Below are 17,443 nucleotides of genomic sequence, written 5' to 3'. Positions count from 1 at the left end.
GTGACCGTCGTTCCGCCGCGCGACCCGTGGCCTTTCTCCATCGTCACGGTGGAAGATCTAGAGGCCCTTGTCGCTGATGGTTTGCTCCGTCCCCTCTCCGGTGACCCACAGCCGGAGTGGATGGTCCCTCCGAGCGGGACTGACCCGACCCCGCCGCCGGGGTATGTGCTGAGCTTCGTCTCCTTCCATGAGCGGGGGTTCGGAGTGCCAGCAAGCCGTTTCATGCGGGCGCTCCTGCATTACTACGGGGTGGAGCTGCACAACTTCAACCCCAACTCCATTGCGCAAGCGGCCATCTTCACGGCGGTTTGCGAAGGCTTTTTGGGGATTGACCCCCACTGGGATCCATGGACCCATCTCTTCTCCGCGGAGCTTTTTGCCTTGACGACGGGGGAGAAGAAGGTTCGCATGGCGGTGCGGGCCGGTGGCTGCACCCTCCAGTTGAGGCAGGCGCGCGCGCAGCAGTACATCCCCGCCATCCTTGTGTCTTCGAACAAGGGGTGGCAGCGCCGGTGGTTTTACCTCCGGAATGACGATGGAAGGCTCCCGTCGTTTTCTCAACAAGTGGTGACTGCTCCCGGCAGCAATTGGTGCTATGGGGCCACGCGCGAGAAACAGGAGAAACTCCAGCCCCTTCTAGAGGCCTTGCAGGAGTTACGAGATGGGGGGCTCACCGCCGCGGGGGTGGTTGCCGCCATCCATCGCCGGAGGGTGCTTCCCTTGGCAGAGCGGCGGTTGCCGCTTTCGGAGATGATGCTAGGGGTCGACTTGGAGGGTTTGCAGATGTCCTCGGTCCCCATCTCTGCCGATGACCTCCGCAGGCGGGTAGCGGGCACGGTGGGGAGGCTGGACGCCGGCGCCCTTACCCAGCCCTTGATGTGTCCCGAGCGTGGGTGCGCGTCCCTAGTGAGTGTCCGCTCCTTCTCCTATCCTGTGTCAGGTTGCCTTTGATTCTCTCAGTCGGGATTTCCGTTCGTCTCCAGGAGTTGGGGTGTTACAAGCCTTCCCTGCCACCGGTCCCGGAGGACGCGGTGGACCGAGCCGCGCGAAGGGTCGCTGCGGAGAAGAAGAAGGAGAAGAAGGACGCGAAAAAGGCTCGGGCTCGCGAGCGGATGCGGGCTCGGGACGCCTTGGAGAGGCGCCGTCGGAGGCAGGAGAGGGACGGGCTCCCGAGGGAGCCGTCGCCGGAGACGCCTGACGACGACGATGATGACGAAGACGACGACATGGCGCCTCGCCTTGGCCTCAGCCCGGATCTGAGGCTGGGCCAGGGGTCGTCGAGCCAGCCCCCGAGTGGGCTGGCGCCATCGGTATTTGGGGCCGGGACATCAGGGTCCCGGTCCGAAGAGCAGGGGCAGGCTGAGGGGGTACTTGACCCCTTGGCCGAGGTAGTTGAGGTGACCCCGGGGAGTCAGGCCGACCCACACGTCCCCCAAGAGCAGTCGCCCGCGCCGGCCGTACTGGAGGTTGATCCTCGGGCCGTCGTGACGTCGCATGGGCAGGCCGTCCCTTCGGCGCCTCGGGCGCCCGAAGTGGGAACGGCGCTGAAGCCGGTAGCGGGGCGAACCTCGGCGGCGCTTGTGGGGACCGAGGCCCGAGGGGCCTCCCCGCAGGCACGATTGGCCTTGGTCCGGAGCGGGTAAGTATCTAAGGATACCTATGTCCTGGCTCCTTCTTCGTGTGTCCTGATCTTGCTTTACCTTTTCCTCCCAGCAAACAGAGGCACGGTTCAATCGGTCTGGCTCCCAGGAAGGCCCTTAAAACGGTGCCGACTTCTGCAGCCAGTGCCGCACCGCGCCACGTCGGTTGGCTGGCCTCCGCACAAGATGCCCCCAAGCGGGGGCCCAGGTGGCGCGAGTTGCCATGGGGCGAGCTCCCCAGGCTGACCCCTCCGTCGAGGCGGCCGTCGTGCTGGGGGAGACTGCTGGCGCGGCCGCGGCCTTGAGCCCACCTGACGTGCTGCCATCGCCGGCACCAGCTTCTGCCGAGGCTATTGCCGTTCTGCCCGTGGAGCCACCCATCGCCGCTGATGTTGAGATGGTTGAGGTGCCGCTGCTCGAGGTCGGTGATCGGAAGCCCGCCTCCTTAGCCGAGGGGGTACCCGATGCGTCGACTACAGGGGGTCCCGACGCCTTGGAGGAGGGGGCGCAGAACCGCGGCCCGTCTTGGGGAGCGGCGACCTCATCCCCACGCGGCGCGATCCTAGTGAGCGGCGTGGACAGACGCTCTGGTTCTGGACCCGCGGCGCCTCGAAACCCCTCTTCGTCCTTGACAATGAGCGGGAGGAGCAGTCTCGGGATGAGCTCCGTGAGTATGCCGAGGCAGCGATGGGGTCGCTTCGGTCGACCATGGAGATCCTTTCCATGGACGTTCCCAGGATCCTCCATGTAAGGATTTTAGGCATACCTTTCGCATGACCAGGGCATTCTTTGTGACGCCCTGCTTCCCTTCCTCAGGATCTGACGGATCTAAGCGCCGCCAAGTCGTCGTTCATCCGCCGCGAGGCCGACGTCTGGGGTTCGCTGCAGTTCTTGAGGGCCGCGCTTACCGAGGCTACCAAACGCCTCGCCCATCGGAGTGCCGAGGCGGTGGACCTTCGGTTGCTCTGTGATGAGCTGGGGGTGGGGGCAGTGGCGGCACGCGCAGAGGCGCAGCAGTGGCAGCTGGAGCTTGGCCAGGTCATCGGCGAGCGGGACCAATCTCGGAACCAGGCTGCCGAGGCTGAAAGCCGGGCTAAGGCCCTTGGGGGCTAGCTAGCCTAGGTGTCTGCTCGGGCCGGAGCCCTTGCGGAGGACCTGACTGTGGCCGTCGGGTCTACCCAGTCCGCCCAAGCCGCAGCCTCGGAGCAGCGTGCCCAGGCTGATGGTATGTCTTGGCCGCTTTGAGACTTCGATTCAGCTTCATTCTTCAACTCATGTCTGAAGAATTCTGTTTGGCTGTTTGAAGAGTTCGAGTCAGCCCTCAATGAGTCCGCCAAGGCACTTGCCCAGGTAGCTGAGCAGAAGGAGGCCGACCGCGTGGCCATGTCTGAAGCTATCTCGGCCTTCTGCCAGGTCTTTGGTCTTGACGACGTCCCCTCGGGAAGCTCCCCCCAGAGTCGCCTGCAGGCCTTGGGCGGCCATGTGCGTAGTAGACTCCGCGAGGTGCTGCATCACGGTGTTAGGCGGGCCTTCGCCGTGCTCGCTTCCCACTACGACGTGGACCTGGAGCGGGTTAGCGAGGGGTACTGTCTACCCGACGAAGATGAAGCTGCCTTAGCCGAGGTTCAGAGGCTCGACGCGGCCATCGCGGGCCCGAGCGCGGTGCTGGCGTCCTCCTTCGAGGTGGAGATCCTTCCGCTTGCATCGTCGTCCAGGGCCAGGGTGGATCTCGCCGAGGGTGGAGATGACGCTGAGGGTGGAGACGAAGCCGAGGGTGCCGCTCCTCCCCCGGGCGATGCCTGATTCTGCCGAAGCAGTTTGTTTGGAACATGCATGTGTCTTTCGCAGCCGCCGAGGCCTAAACACTTTGTCGTCGTGTTATAAAGCTGCGTTTCTTTTCCTCTTGTTTCGAGTATCCGGACTTGTTCATCAGTAGCAGAATCGCTTATCCGAGTAAGAGTTGTTTTTCGTGGAAGGTGACGAGTGAGGTATCCGTATCCCAGAGGCGTAGGAGTCCCTCAGCTCGGTCGGCCTTGCCGCTTACATGCGCTCTTATTCGTTTTGCGGGGTTCTATTATCGATATAGTCGGGAAACACGAAAGTTGTTTTGATAGAAAAACTTTTCCGAGAAAAATTTTGACGCAGAGAGGGTTCCCCCCCTTCTAGCCCCCGAGGGAGGGTCGGGCTTTGCCGAGGCAAGGCTGATCCTTCCTTGATGGTTAGACTTTATTTGTGTATGTAAAGGGAACGAGGTATATGAACGACTTGAAAACATCTTAAGGGTAAAAGCGACGTAGCTATTGGATGTTCCAAGCGTTGCTGTAGACCTCGCCTTGACTGTTGGCCAGCTTGTATGTTCCGGGCTTCAAAATCTTGGCGATGATGAACGGCCCCTCCCAGGGAGGAGTAAGCTTGTGGCGCCCTCGGGCGTCTTGTCGCAGCCGAAGTACCAAGTCCCCCACCTGGAGGTCTCGGGACCGAACCCCTCGGGCGTGGTAGCGTCGCAGAGACTGCTGATACCGTGCCGAGTGTAGTAAGGCCATGTCCCGAGCCTCTTCCAGCTGGTCTAGTGAGTCTTCTCGGCTGGTCTGGTTGCTTCGGTCGTCGTACGCCCTTGTCCTCGGGGAACCGTATTCTAAGTCTGTGGGCAAGATAGCCTCGGCCCCATAGACTAGAAAAAATGGTGTGAAGACCGTGGCTTGGCTTGGCGTCGTCCTCAGACTCCAGACCACCGAGGGTAGTTCCTTGATCCATCGCTTGTCGAACTTGTTGAGGTCGTTGTAGATCCTCGGTTTTAGTCCTTGTAGGAGCAAACCGTTGGCACGCTCTACCTGCCCATTCGTCATGGGGTGAGCTACGGCGGCCCAGTCCACCCGGATGTGGTGGTCCTCGCAGAAGTCCAGGAACTTCTTGCTAGTGAACTGGGTGCCATTGTCGGTGATGATGGAGTTCGAGACCCCAAAGCGATGGATGATGTTGGTGAAGAACGCCACCGCCTGCTCTGACTTGATGCTGTTTAGGGGTCGGACCTCGATCCACTTGGAGAATTTGTCAATAGCGACCAGCAGGTGCGTGAAGCCCCTGGGTGCGTTCTGCAAGGGACCGACGTGGTCTAGGCCCCATACAGCAAACGGCTAGGTGATGGGTATTGTTTGCAGGGCCTGAGCGGGAAGGTGCCTCTGCCTTGCGTAGAATTGACACCCCTGGCAGGAGCGTACAGTGCTAGATTTCAATCTAATCCTAAGAAAGCTCACCTTCACGCTGTTAAAAGAATTCTTAGGTATCTCAGGCACACCCCAAGCGTTGGTCTGTGGTATCCCAAAGGAGCTACTTTTGACTTAATTGGCTATTCCAATTCGGATTATGCCGGTTGCAAAATTGATAGAAAAAGTACTTCTGGGGGGTGCCATTTGCTTGGGAGATCACTAGTTTCATGGACATCCAAAAAGCAAAATAGTGTTGCCTTGTCAACCACCGAAGCGGAATACATTGCCGCGGGTGCTTGTTGCACACAAATTTTATATATGAAACAAACTCTTCTAGACTATGGCGTAGTTCTAGAAAAGGTACCCTTGTTGTGTGACAATAAGAGTGCTGTTAAAATTGCTAATAATCCTATATAACACTCTTGCACCAAGCACATTGATATCTGTCATCACTTCCTTAGAGATCATGTTGCTAAAGGAGACATCCTTTTGGAAGGAGTGAGGTCGGAAGATCAATTAGCGGATATTTTCACTAAGCCACTTGATAAGACCCGCTTTTGCATGTTGAGAAATGAATTAAATATACTTGATCTTAGAAATTTTATTTAAGATGTCAAATCGTGTTGTCAAGCTTGTATTGCATCTAGGGCTTGTCTAACCTAGTTGAGATAACCGCCAACAAAGCGAGTGAAAAAGCTTAACTCGGATCAAACTTGACAAGTCTTAGTTTTAAGCTTTTAGCACTTAAATTCTTACTTTTTATGCAATTGTTGGTTCTTGAAATATGCATGAGTTACTGCACTTAGGGGGAGTATTCAAAACTCAAATCACTCATGAAAACCCCTAGTGCAAGGCCAAAAATGCAAATTTCACCATTTGCCTATTTTCTCTAAAAATTATCTAGCCTATGGCAAAATATTTTGAAAATTATGAGAAAATATATGAGGGTGCCAATACCTGTCCCAACAAGTGTTATTTTGTGTGATTATAAGTTAGGATTTGGTTTGGTTGAAAATTAGATAGAAAAATTCAAAATTTCAAATTTTCCCTCTGTCTGGGCTCACCGGACAGTCCGGTGTGCACCGGACACTGCATTGTGCAATGTCCGGTGCACCGGCAGCCGCGCGCTCAAATTCCATTTTTCTGTGCGCTGTCCGGTGGTTCACCGGACAGCTACTGTGCGCTGTCCGATGTGCACCGGACAGGCACTGTAGACTGTCCGGTGCACCCATATCGCGTTTTAAAAAAAGGCCTCCAGCCCGCGCCCGAGCTAGAGGCTACACTGCTTATCCACTCTCTGGCTCTCTCTCCCCTCTCCGGCGATCTCCTCATCGACGGCGATCCTCCGGCGACCAAGTGCTACTCTTCTTCCCTCTCTGGTGAACAGCCCCTGCTCTCTCTTTTCCCCTTTCTCTCTGTGTTTCTGCCTCCAAAGAAGTTCTCCTCAACCACCCTTTGATTAACATTCCAATTTCTATCAAATCCTATGAATTCAAGTGCATGATTGAGTTCCTGTATGCTCCTTGAAGTACTCCTACAGGTTTCTAGCTCCTTAGGGAGGGTTTCACAGCCTAAATTGACCAAATACCAAAACCCTATTTCACTGCACGTCACGTGTTCGGTGAAATGTCCAAACCAGCCAAAAATGCTCCGATTGAACCCAAATTTTATAGGCACCTTCACAACACCTCCAGTAACATATTAACCAAATTTCACGCCAATCCGATATTCCAGGCTTCAATTTCACACAATTCCCTGTTTCGAGCGATCAATTCCGAGCCGAGTGCCCAAATTCCATTTTCTTCGCCTAAATTCAAACCAAGCACACACTTCACTCTTATTTACCTATATAAACCTATTCGTGAAGTATCGGCTCAATTCCTCGTTGTTTCATACCTCAATTCGAATTTCAAACCTCCTATGGCACTATTTCTCGCTCAAACGCCGTTTTCGCGACGTTTGACCTCTCGATCGCCATATCTCTCGTTTTCTGTGCCATAACACTCTGTGTATGTATTTATTCACATTTCATATACTTATGACTATGTGACTAATACGTGCTCACCTCTTCTGTCATTTCAGTGACCTTGCCTGCCCGTGAGCCGTCTCCTGTCCTGCCTGGATTTTCACCTCTCGTGTGAGCTTTCCAGGTAGACATCCACTCTTCTGAAATTCTATCGACAGTTATCAACTTGTGCTTAGTTTCTCTCTCTCATTTGCAGTCATCAGGTCAGGATGCCACGCACGAAGAAAGTGTCGGCACCAGGGGGAGGAGATGACGAGGATCCTTCTCGCCCCTTCAGGCAGGTCAAGGGAAAGGTCGTGTATTTGGAGCAGCAGGAAGGCCGCAAGAAGCGGCGTATGGACAGAGCAGCCCGAGCAGCGGCAGCAGCAGCAGCCGCTGAGCAGGCAGAGCAAGGAGCTCAGTTGCAGATTCCTTCTGATCAGATTGCCTACCGAGTTCATCGTCACGCCTCTCGTCCTCGCTCCTCCGCTCCTACCACTCCCACCACTGCTACCACTCCTCCACCCACTTCGCCTGCCCCCATCACTCCTACGCCATCCACCACCTCAACCATACCCACCACCTCCACTACTCCAGCTTCCACTGTTCCTTCTGCTTCCCTTTCTGCTCCACCTATCCCACCTGCTCGCTTCCGGGAGCGTGATGAGACTGAGGTGCGACCACTTGCTGCGGATCCCAGGTTGTTTGACCTTCAGCGTGCTACAGCGGCACGGGTACGTCGGTTCAGATACGTACCCGTGGAGTATTGGTTACCGGCTCAGAGGGACCCTGCTGCAGTTGACCTCTTCAGCACCCATATTCAGGAGTCCTTCTTCAGAGCTCAGATGTCTGCACAGATTGCTCTGCGAGTTCACTGGCTTCTGGACCTTCCTGCATTTCTGCTTGTCGCTGGTGCTGATTCTGAGGTACACCTCTCCTATCTGCCTGGACTTCTCACTCTTTTGACTACCAGCGACAGATATGTTGAGGAATGGGTCCGAGTTTTCTATGCTATTGTATGGATCGACCCTGATCACCACTGGATGAGATTCCGTTTTGAGCGCGAAGATGTTACCATTCATGCCAGTCAGATTCGTTAGTTGTTTGGATTTAACGAGTCATCGACTCGTCTTCACAGCTTGTGCTATGGCACCTCTGACCCTCCTCGTCGCCCTCACGGTGGAGTTACTCCTGGTACAGCTCACGTCGCGGCTTTGTTTCGATCGCCCTTCTCAGATGGGTCGCGACGTTCTCCGGCAGATTTCACCCCAGCGGCCAGGTTTCTATATCAGCTCATGAGACGGACGCTTCTGCCACGGATGGGTTACCGGGAGGCTGCCACTCATATTCAGCTTTGGCTCCTTGGTGCCCTAGTTTCTCATTCAGAGTTTGATGTTGTGGATTTTCTCATTTGTGAGATCGAGGACACAGTACTGGATGGTCTACGTGCTCGTCGACAGCTGCCTTATGCTCACTATCTGTGTCACATCTTTGCTCAGCTGATTTAGCCTCCACAGTTCTAGGGTACTCTTGAGGCCTCTTGCCTCATCTTTGGGCCGTACCGTCCAGCTCTAGAGGATCCTGTGCCAGCATCTGCTCCAGTGATTGATACTCAGGCCGAGGACACCACCTTCCATCAGTTTGAGACTCAGGGCGCAGCAGCCCATGATGATGATGATGATGTCTTTGGGGTTCCACCTCCGCCTCCTATGCCTCCACGCTCACATGATCATGAGACTAGGAGTTCTAGTGCTACCCCTGCTGCCCCTCCTGCCATTGACCCTGCTCTTGCTTCGATCCTCCAGACTCTTACTCAGCAGCAGGCTCACTTGGCAGCCGAGCAGGCCCGTCAGGCAGCGGCCCACCAGCAGTTGTCCGAGAGAATGCTCTCGATGTTTCAGACGATTCAGGACAGGCAAGATTCTCTTCAGCAGCAGCTTCTCCAGGACCGGGCTGAGAACAGGGCATTCAGCACTCTCATGCTTCAGCATTCTGGTGTATCGATTCCCCCAGTTCAGTCAGCACCGCCTCCACCTCTTCAGGCTCCTGTTGTGCCTGCTCTTCAGGCAGGACCCCCTCTTCCTTCAGTTGGTCCTTCTTCCTCTCCGCTCCGGCCAGTCACCCTGGTTTTCACGTCGCCGGTCATCAGCTTCATCAGCCCTCAGCCGCTAGTGCCACCAGCTTCTGCTATTACCACTACTGCTGTGGCAGTGTCTATGACTTCTTCGGCTCCGGCAGCTCCTGCAGTGCAGCTTCCGTCTGAGTCAGTACCAGCTCCAGCTTCTATAGCAGATCCTGGATCCGAGACTGACTCTGACCCACAGCTGGCGTTCGCTTTACTGCCTCGACCGCGACCGGATGCGCCCCCGCCGCCTCCTCCCTCTTCTGATGTGTAGGTTTGGGTTCCCTTTTGGTGTTTGACGCCAAAGGGGGAGAGATATGAGTTGTGAGAGCTAGGGGGAGTTAGGGAGTTAGTAGAGAGTCATTTTGATGTAATATATGTGCTTGTTACTCTCTGTACTAGCTTCACTTTTGTATGATGCTTTTGGCTCACAAACTCTATATATACTCTCGATGCTTATGTTGACTGTGTGTGTATTATGTTTTCACCTTATATGTTATCACCAGTCTTTTAGTTCTTGTTCATCGATTTGATTTCACTTTTTATATGAACAAGAAACTTACGATGTGTATGCGCTCATTCTTATTATTTTGGTACACACTCTTTCTGTCAAAGATTACTGAGTATAACTAACCATCTTCTCTATTGACAGAAACTTCAAAACAAACTACTCTCACAAATCTTGTAGGGTTGTCATCAATCACCAAAAAGGGGGAGATTGAAAGCATCTAGGCCCCTGGTTGGTTTTAGTGATTAATGACAACGTAATGTTATATGTGACTAACGTGTGTTTTGTAGAGACAAATGGTAAGTTAGGTCGCATTACAGGTAGAAGTACTACAACGGTGAAATCAATCTCGGAGATAAGAACTCGAAGCGATGGCTAAAACGACGAAACAAAAGGTGAAGGACTATGTAGTCTGAGTGTCAAGGAGTTGTGGACACTCGTGATTTAGTTAGGTCTTTTATTCTGTTTTAGCCGTACTATAAAGAGGGGTTGTCGATGAGTAGTTTGACCAAGAGAGTTCTAGTGTAGTGTTGGTGCACATTCACACTCACATATAGTGTTAGGTGACACTCTAGAACATACACTCAAGTTAGAACAAAAACCGATTTGAAAAACAGCATATAACAGAAAATAGGGTTTCTGGCCTTGGGGCACCGGACTGTCCGGTGTGCACCAGACTGTCCAATGCACCCTCTACCAGGTGGGGCCAAGCTGGCCCTGGGGAAGAGTTTTACCCCGAAGAAACCCGAGAGCGCCAAGTTCCCGAGTGGAATTTTAGTGGCGCACCGGACAGTGCACCGGACAGTGTCCGGTGTGCCATCTGCCCAACGGCTAGCTATCAGAACTAGCCGTTGGAGTCGACCGTTGGCGCACCGGACTATCCGGTGCGCCCATGTGCAGAACATTGCTGGTAACGGCTAGTTGGTGGGTGAGGGCTATTTATACCCCCTCCACCCACCATATTCAATGTCTTGCTGCCCACATTAATTCCAGCACATTGGTAGAGCATTGCAAGCACCAAAAGCCTAGTGAGGAGATTAGAGAATCTTAATCCCGCATTTGTTCCTCATTAGCGCTAGCGAGAGCCACCTAGAGCACACACCACATGCATTAGGCTTCTCTTTGTCAAGCGAAAGTCTACGGCTTGTTACTCTTGGTGATCGACATCACCTAGACGGCTTGGTGGCGTTGGGAGCTCGGTGATCACCATGGAGATCTTGTTGGTGACCCGACTCAAGTTTATAAGCGGTCGTGAGGGATCCACCACGCCGGAGTGGCAAAGGATCATCTCGTAGTGAGCACTTGGTTCTTGCGAGGACCAAGGGGGAGCGATACCCTTGCGCTGGTGCTCCAATGAGGACTAGTGGAGAGTGCCAACTCTTCGATACCTCGGGAAAAATTGGAGGAGTCTTCTAAACCTTGCTTTACATTACACACTTAATTCAAGCATCTTACATTGTATATTTGTTTAGCAAGTATTTGAAGTATTGTCTAAGCATTGTTGCATTTTTAGTATTATTATCTTAGTGCTAGTTGTTGGGGTGAAGTTGGGCTCTTGCTTAGGTTTTAATTAGTGTTGATTTTTAGAAAAGCCCAATTCACCCCCCTCTTGGGCATCGTGATCCTTTCAAGGTTGATAAAGCAACATGGTGATCTTCAAGCACATGCAAGCTGGAATAGAGACATCAGCTTGCGCTAACCGAACCAAGGCCTGGTCTAAGATGGAATTATGACTCGAGATTCTTATTTTAAGCCTGAGTACACTTTATGTCCAGCAAAGAAATTATATAAGCATTTATTTGTACGTGTTTGGTCATGGAGTGATAATGGAAAAATCAACTTTGGGTCATGGTTCACCAACTAAGAACATAGCCTAGTTTTCGGTTTAAGCAAACAAACTACCAACCTTCTATCAACACATCAAATACCAGAGCAAACACATATATAACACCTAAACATATTACCTAAAGAACGGAGGACAACTATTTCATCGAAGTTCATAATACAACATTACACCACATTATCTACAATCACTGGTTACTGGAATAAAGATGAGAGAAGCATTTTGGATGTATAGGTGACAAACATGATGCAACAATCAGGATGCATGCTCGTCCTATTAGTCCTCACTGTTTTTGCCAACATAATGTGGCAATAGCGTTCTATCTCGGTGGCATACTTACGAATCTCACGGTATATGGCTAGTCGTCAGGTACACATACATTTTTGAGGTTAGTGTACCTGCAGAAAATTCCCTCACAGCCCAATTGCCCATGATGCAATATCCACGCATAACAATTTATCACAGTTTATACTCCATATATTTCTATATGGAGGCCAGCTCATCATTAAGCGCCGAGCCACGCATAGGCGCGTTGCCACACTTTTACCATAGGGCGACTCATTATGGTAACTCACCTTCTTACCTGAGCGTAGGTGCGTCGTTACAAGTACATTACACTTCTCAGTATTCCCATGTCTGTATACCCATACACACACATGGGGTACCGAATTCCCAGAAAAGTAATTACTCCACATCGCAGCCTTCATATATACATATGTGGAACATGTATATAATCAAGCGCCACAATTAAGCACTTCCCTAGACTGACGATTGTTCGGTCATGCCCTCACATCTCACCTTACCTTGAGCGTCGATCCATTCACAATTGAATGGACTCAAAAATAACAATACACATGTATGCAATACCCCCGGTTGTGGGTTAGTGGTTTTGATCTAAGCCACCTGATAGTCCTTAACTTAGGGCTTAATAGAGGATATCGCTAGCATTATAGTTTTTCAAAGCCAAACAATGTGTTTAGTTGAAAATAGGTTTTCTAAAACCAAAACTTTTGTTTTGAAAATATGTATGTGATCGTATATACTTAATCCTGCTCTGATACTAGCTGTGGCAGAACCTCCCAAGTTATTGGGCCCACATGCACCTGCCCTTGTCTCAAAGACCTCAGACGGCTATGCATGTGCACCAGATAACTTAACAGGATCTGTCCGAGTGCCCCAGGGACCTCGAATAAACCACTTATAACCAGGACCGCAGGATAAAGTAAACACAAATCACACACCAACATTTGGCGGAAATCTTATTACCAAATTTTACCAATTACATCAAGTTTTATGATGTACATGATCGAAGTGATTACAAAAGTGATTCAAAGAAATAACCTTGAAATGTTATAAAGTATTTATAGTTTTGAAATATATGCTAGCTTAAGTGACCATCCTCAATAAGAAGTATAGAAGAGGTACTTAGACTTATAAGAAGGTCGAGCCCACCGGCACTTAGCACCATCCACAGCAACACACTTCTATTTTTGGTTCTTCCTCCTGCTTGTGAATCCCCTTTGCGCAAAAGTAGCAAAGCTCCGAAGGCTCTTCACCTAAAACAACATGGGACAAAGCCCTGAGTACGAAGTGTACTTTCGCAAGTATTACCCGACTAAGGAAAAAGACTCTCAAAGATATGCTAGATTTAGGAATCAAGGAGAGGCTCTTAGCAAGAATCAACTTAGATACTTTTGCAGAAATAGCTTACTAAAGTGAGTCCTTACTTTCAATATTATAACGCCAGATTAAATATTAATAGACTCTGGTTGCACCTAGTCTAATCTCACCATCTCATCAATACAACATCATTTTTACTCATAATGTTACATCCTGACTTAGGTTGCAGGGCAGCGATCAAGTCTCCACTCTCCGGGGATATAACGGTGATCTGAATCGATTTACTCAGCTGAGGATCTCTAACCACACGACATATGTAGCACTTAACCCTTGCATATGTCAACTGTTCCCACAGATCCTCCACAACATGAACCGGTCCACGCTACCCGGGAGCACAGTACTCCTCCATCCAGCCTCCAGCCAGGAGGGTACACGCTACTTCCACCATCTCCCACGCCCAGTGCGCGGTTGTCTTTTCACGTATGGAATAGCCAGGTTCAAGCTTACCCTGTCCCATATCCAGGGCATGTGGCCAGTTAAGATAGTCCTTGATCATACAGGCCTACATACGCATCCAATCCTTAATAACCTGGGTGGAGCATCACCTGTTCCTAGCCCAATTCTCGAGTTAAGTACTTCCACCCTTAGGATTGTTTTGTGTTCCTAAGGATGAAAAGAGCATTATAGGGAACTTTGCAGTAAGATCCCACCATGCTCCTAATGAAAATATTCTTGCAGGTAGAAGTTATCCTTCCTCAGGATAAACCTGAGCTAGGCATAAGTGCAAAGGACAAACTCTATCTACTTATAAGCAGGGCTAAGCATTTTTTTGTAAATCACATTTTGATACTTCACCAGAAGTATCTATAAAAGGAATGGATTTCAAGGTAGCCAATGCATCAAAGGGTTTCCAAGCAACTTCTATAAACCTAATACACATTTAGCTAGACTTAAAGTGTGTATAAATTATTCAAAAACACAAGGAAGGGGTTGCATGCACCGGGGCTTGCCTCGAATAAACACTACGTTAGTGTTTGTTAGACGTCGATCACTTGACGACCATCTTTTGTTCTGATACTTGTTTCGTCTGTCCATCTTCAGTTCCGTTCATCAGCACCATCTTGTGGTCGACTCAGTTCTGGTTCTCCGCATCACGTGGTTAATTCACGTACCTAAATGAAATGCATTATGCACATGAATACATATAGACAGGAATATCACAAATCTAAATAGTGCTACGCGATAGCGAATTAAACACCTAGCGGCGAGGCGTTGTACAATTTCATATGGAAACACTAGTTATCGACATACGACTACACGCAATAATTATAAAATAATAAACTATATATACTAACTACAACACTCGCGTTTCTCTGGTTTAATCATATTTAATCCCATTATCAAGCAAGAATAAATTATAAACACACACTATCATCTTTAGTTACAATATATCGATGTTACTTGATCCTAAATATTCGAAGTAGCAATCAACATCCATTCAAATCATGAAATTGACCAACACACATTCATGCCTGGTTTAGAGAGCATACTAATTGACTTACAATTTTAGCTTCACGATTCTGGGACACCTAATGTTTATAAAATTAATAGAAAAACTTTTATTAACCTTCTAAACTAATTTTTCGGCTAACCTGTGTATCACACATATTAATAAAACCTCATATTTTTACCTAGTCAGCCTAGTATGACCACTATCATATAATTCCATAAGATTACGACTTTAACACCTACAGTCCCACAAACACTGAGATCTATTGAGACCTCTTTCATCATACGACATCGACCAAATCACCGTAAACGACTCAGGAAATCTAATAAATATTATACCTAGTCGACTGGAATAATGAATCAACTTACTATAACTAAACTCGACCCGAATCCATGAGGTCGACGACGATTTTGCCGATGAGGACACAAATTTGAAGGGCGACGCGACGAAATTATCGGAATGGTGGAATCGTGGACGTGGTTGCTGTTGACGTGAGAACAAGAAACGACGACGACATCCAAGGCACGACTAATGAAGCACAGAACGACGACCGGCCTAGGTGTGATGGGCGAGTTGAGCGACTCCGACGACGTGTGTGAGCTCGATCCAAGGCGTGGACGCGAGTTGCAGCAGAGTAAAACGTGGCCATGACAGTTTTGCACTGCAAGGACGCTGAAGCAGACGCAAAGGCGAGCGTAGTGATGCTGGGGAAGCCGAGCATGGCCAAGGCACGACGGCGTCGGCACGAGCTGGAGCTATAGGGAGGTGAGGGACGCCATGTGCAGAAGGACAGGTCGCTGGACTTGGACGATGGCGCGCGGTGCTGGGCGAGTTAACTAGGGAGGAGCGACGACAAGGATGGAGCTTGACCGGCAAAGAGGAGCGTGCAGCTTGGGGAGCTAGGCGTACAGAATGCGTGTGGCGGAACTGCCTGAATTATTCCAACTTAAGTGCCTAAGCCCCGCCTTAGAGGCTAGACCACACTTAAATGGGAATAACCCGTCAATCCCTCGGATCTAGTCCGACAAGGCCACTGACAGGATCAAGTACCACAATCTCACTCGATGGTGAGTCACAGAGCAAATACAATAAAGCATAAAACCATGCATGTAAGAGTATTAAAATTATTACATCACCATCGGAGTTTTGCAAAAGTAGTCATCATTGTTCGAAATGCAGCGGAATAAAACTAACGGTAAATAAACAGAGGGATGGGGAAGCCTGTCCCATCACTCCTCATGCTCCTCCTCATCCAAGGTAGGGTCCCACTCGACAGTCCAACCCGGTGGCAAGATGGACGACCAAGTCACTCCAGCAACCATGTCCTCTAGAGAACCTGTAAAATTATGCCACAAGCAAGGCTGAGTATACTAATACTCAGCTAGACTTACCCGGTGTGAGGAGTCTACTCCTCTACCTCTAGACATGCAGCTGTTTGGCTGTGGGGTTTGGTTGCCAAAAGCACTAGCTGAGTTTCTAAGTCAAGTTTTAACTTTGTCATATTTAAGTGTGACTCTCTTAAGGCTAAAAGTGTACTATCTACTCATACATAGTAGCAAACATTATTAGCAATCAACATCTTATATCAACTCATCATAATTCCACTTGTTACTCAATGCAGTACAATGGATCAAGCAGTCTCATTAGCTGCGAGAAGCAGACGATTCGAATCGAGTTTTTATCCTTGCAAGGTAAACCTAAACACACGACATGCAGGGGCACTCCGTCCCCACACACATCAACCGTCCCCATCGATTCCCCGTCAGCAGAGAGGGGCTCACCGCCTTGGCGTACAATGCCTCACTGACCCCGACTGCCGTCGTGCAGTGACCGCACTTGTACCCACCATAACCGGAATGGGAGACCTCGTCTCAGGTCGCGTGAGGAGGGCAATCTGCTGCCAGGTTCAATCAGGTACTAGGCTTACCGATTTACCATATTTCTCGGCATGTGCTTAGTACGTTCAATCGCTTGACACAGGTATCCGCACGTTAATCCTTATTCCAATTTCACCTCGTAGACCACGCATCCCCATGGATCCGTGTCCACCAACCAACTATCAATATGATATGAAAAGTGGGTACAACCAATTCCTGATCTCGCGCGAGTGCTAGAAAAATCACTCGTCTTCTACCGAGATCCTAATTAAATAAAGCAACTACTCGACCTAGCATACTAGTATCCATCTCAAAAGGTGTCGGGGACCATAATTAGGGGTACCCTCAAGACGCCTAATTCTCAGCTGGTAACCCCCATCAGCATAAAGCTGCAAAGGCCTGATGGGTACGATTAAGTCAGGGATCAGTCCATACGAGCGACTCGATCACGCCTCGCCCGAGCCTAGCCTCGGACAAGGGCAGCCGACCCCGAGGGATTTCCGTCTCGCCCGAGGCCCCCTCCAACGGTGGACACATCTCCGGCTCGCCCGAGGCCTTGCCTTCGCTAAGAAGCAACCCTGACTGAATCGCCGCGCCGACCGACCGAGTCGCAGGAGCATTTAACGCAAAGGTGGCCTGACACCTTTATCCTGACGCGCGCCCCCCGGCAGAGCCGAAGTGACCGCCGTCACTTCGCCGCTCCACTGACCGGTCTGACAGAAGGACAGCGTCGCCTGCGCCACTCCGACTGCAGTGTCACTTGACAGAGTGAGACTGACAGGCAGTCAGGCCCTGCCAAAGGCACCATGGGAAGCTCCGCTCCGCCCGACCCAGGGCTCAGGCTCGGGCTAAGCCCCGGAAGACGGCGAACTCCGCTCCGCCCGACCCAGGGCTCGGACTTGGGCTAAGCCCCGGAAGACGGCGAACTCCGCTCCGCCCGACCCAGGGCTCGGACTCGGGCTAAGCCCCGGAAGACGGCGAACTCTGCTCCGCCCGACCCAGGGCTCGGACTCGGGCTAAGCCCCGGAAGACGGCGAACTCCGCTCCGCCCGACCCAGGGCTCGAACTCGGGCTAAGCCCCGGAAGACGGCGAACTCCGCTCCGCCCGACCT

The sequence above is a fragment of the Zea mays genome, chromosome 9 (genome assembly GCF_902167145.1).
Source record: "Zea mays cultivar B73 chromosome 9, Zm-B73-REFERENCE-NAM-5.0, whole genome shotgun sequence".
Taxonomy (NCBI): Eukaryota; Viridiplantae; Streptophyta; class Magnoliopsida; order Poales; family Poaceae; genus Zea; species Zea mays.
The sequence above is the reverse complement of the archived record's forward strand: the minus strand, read 5'-3'. Positions refer to the sequence as shown.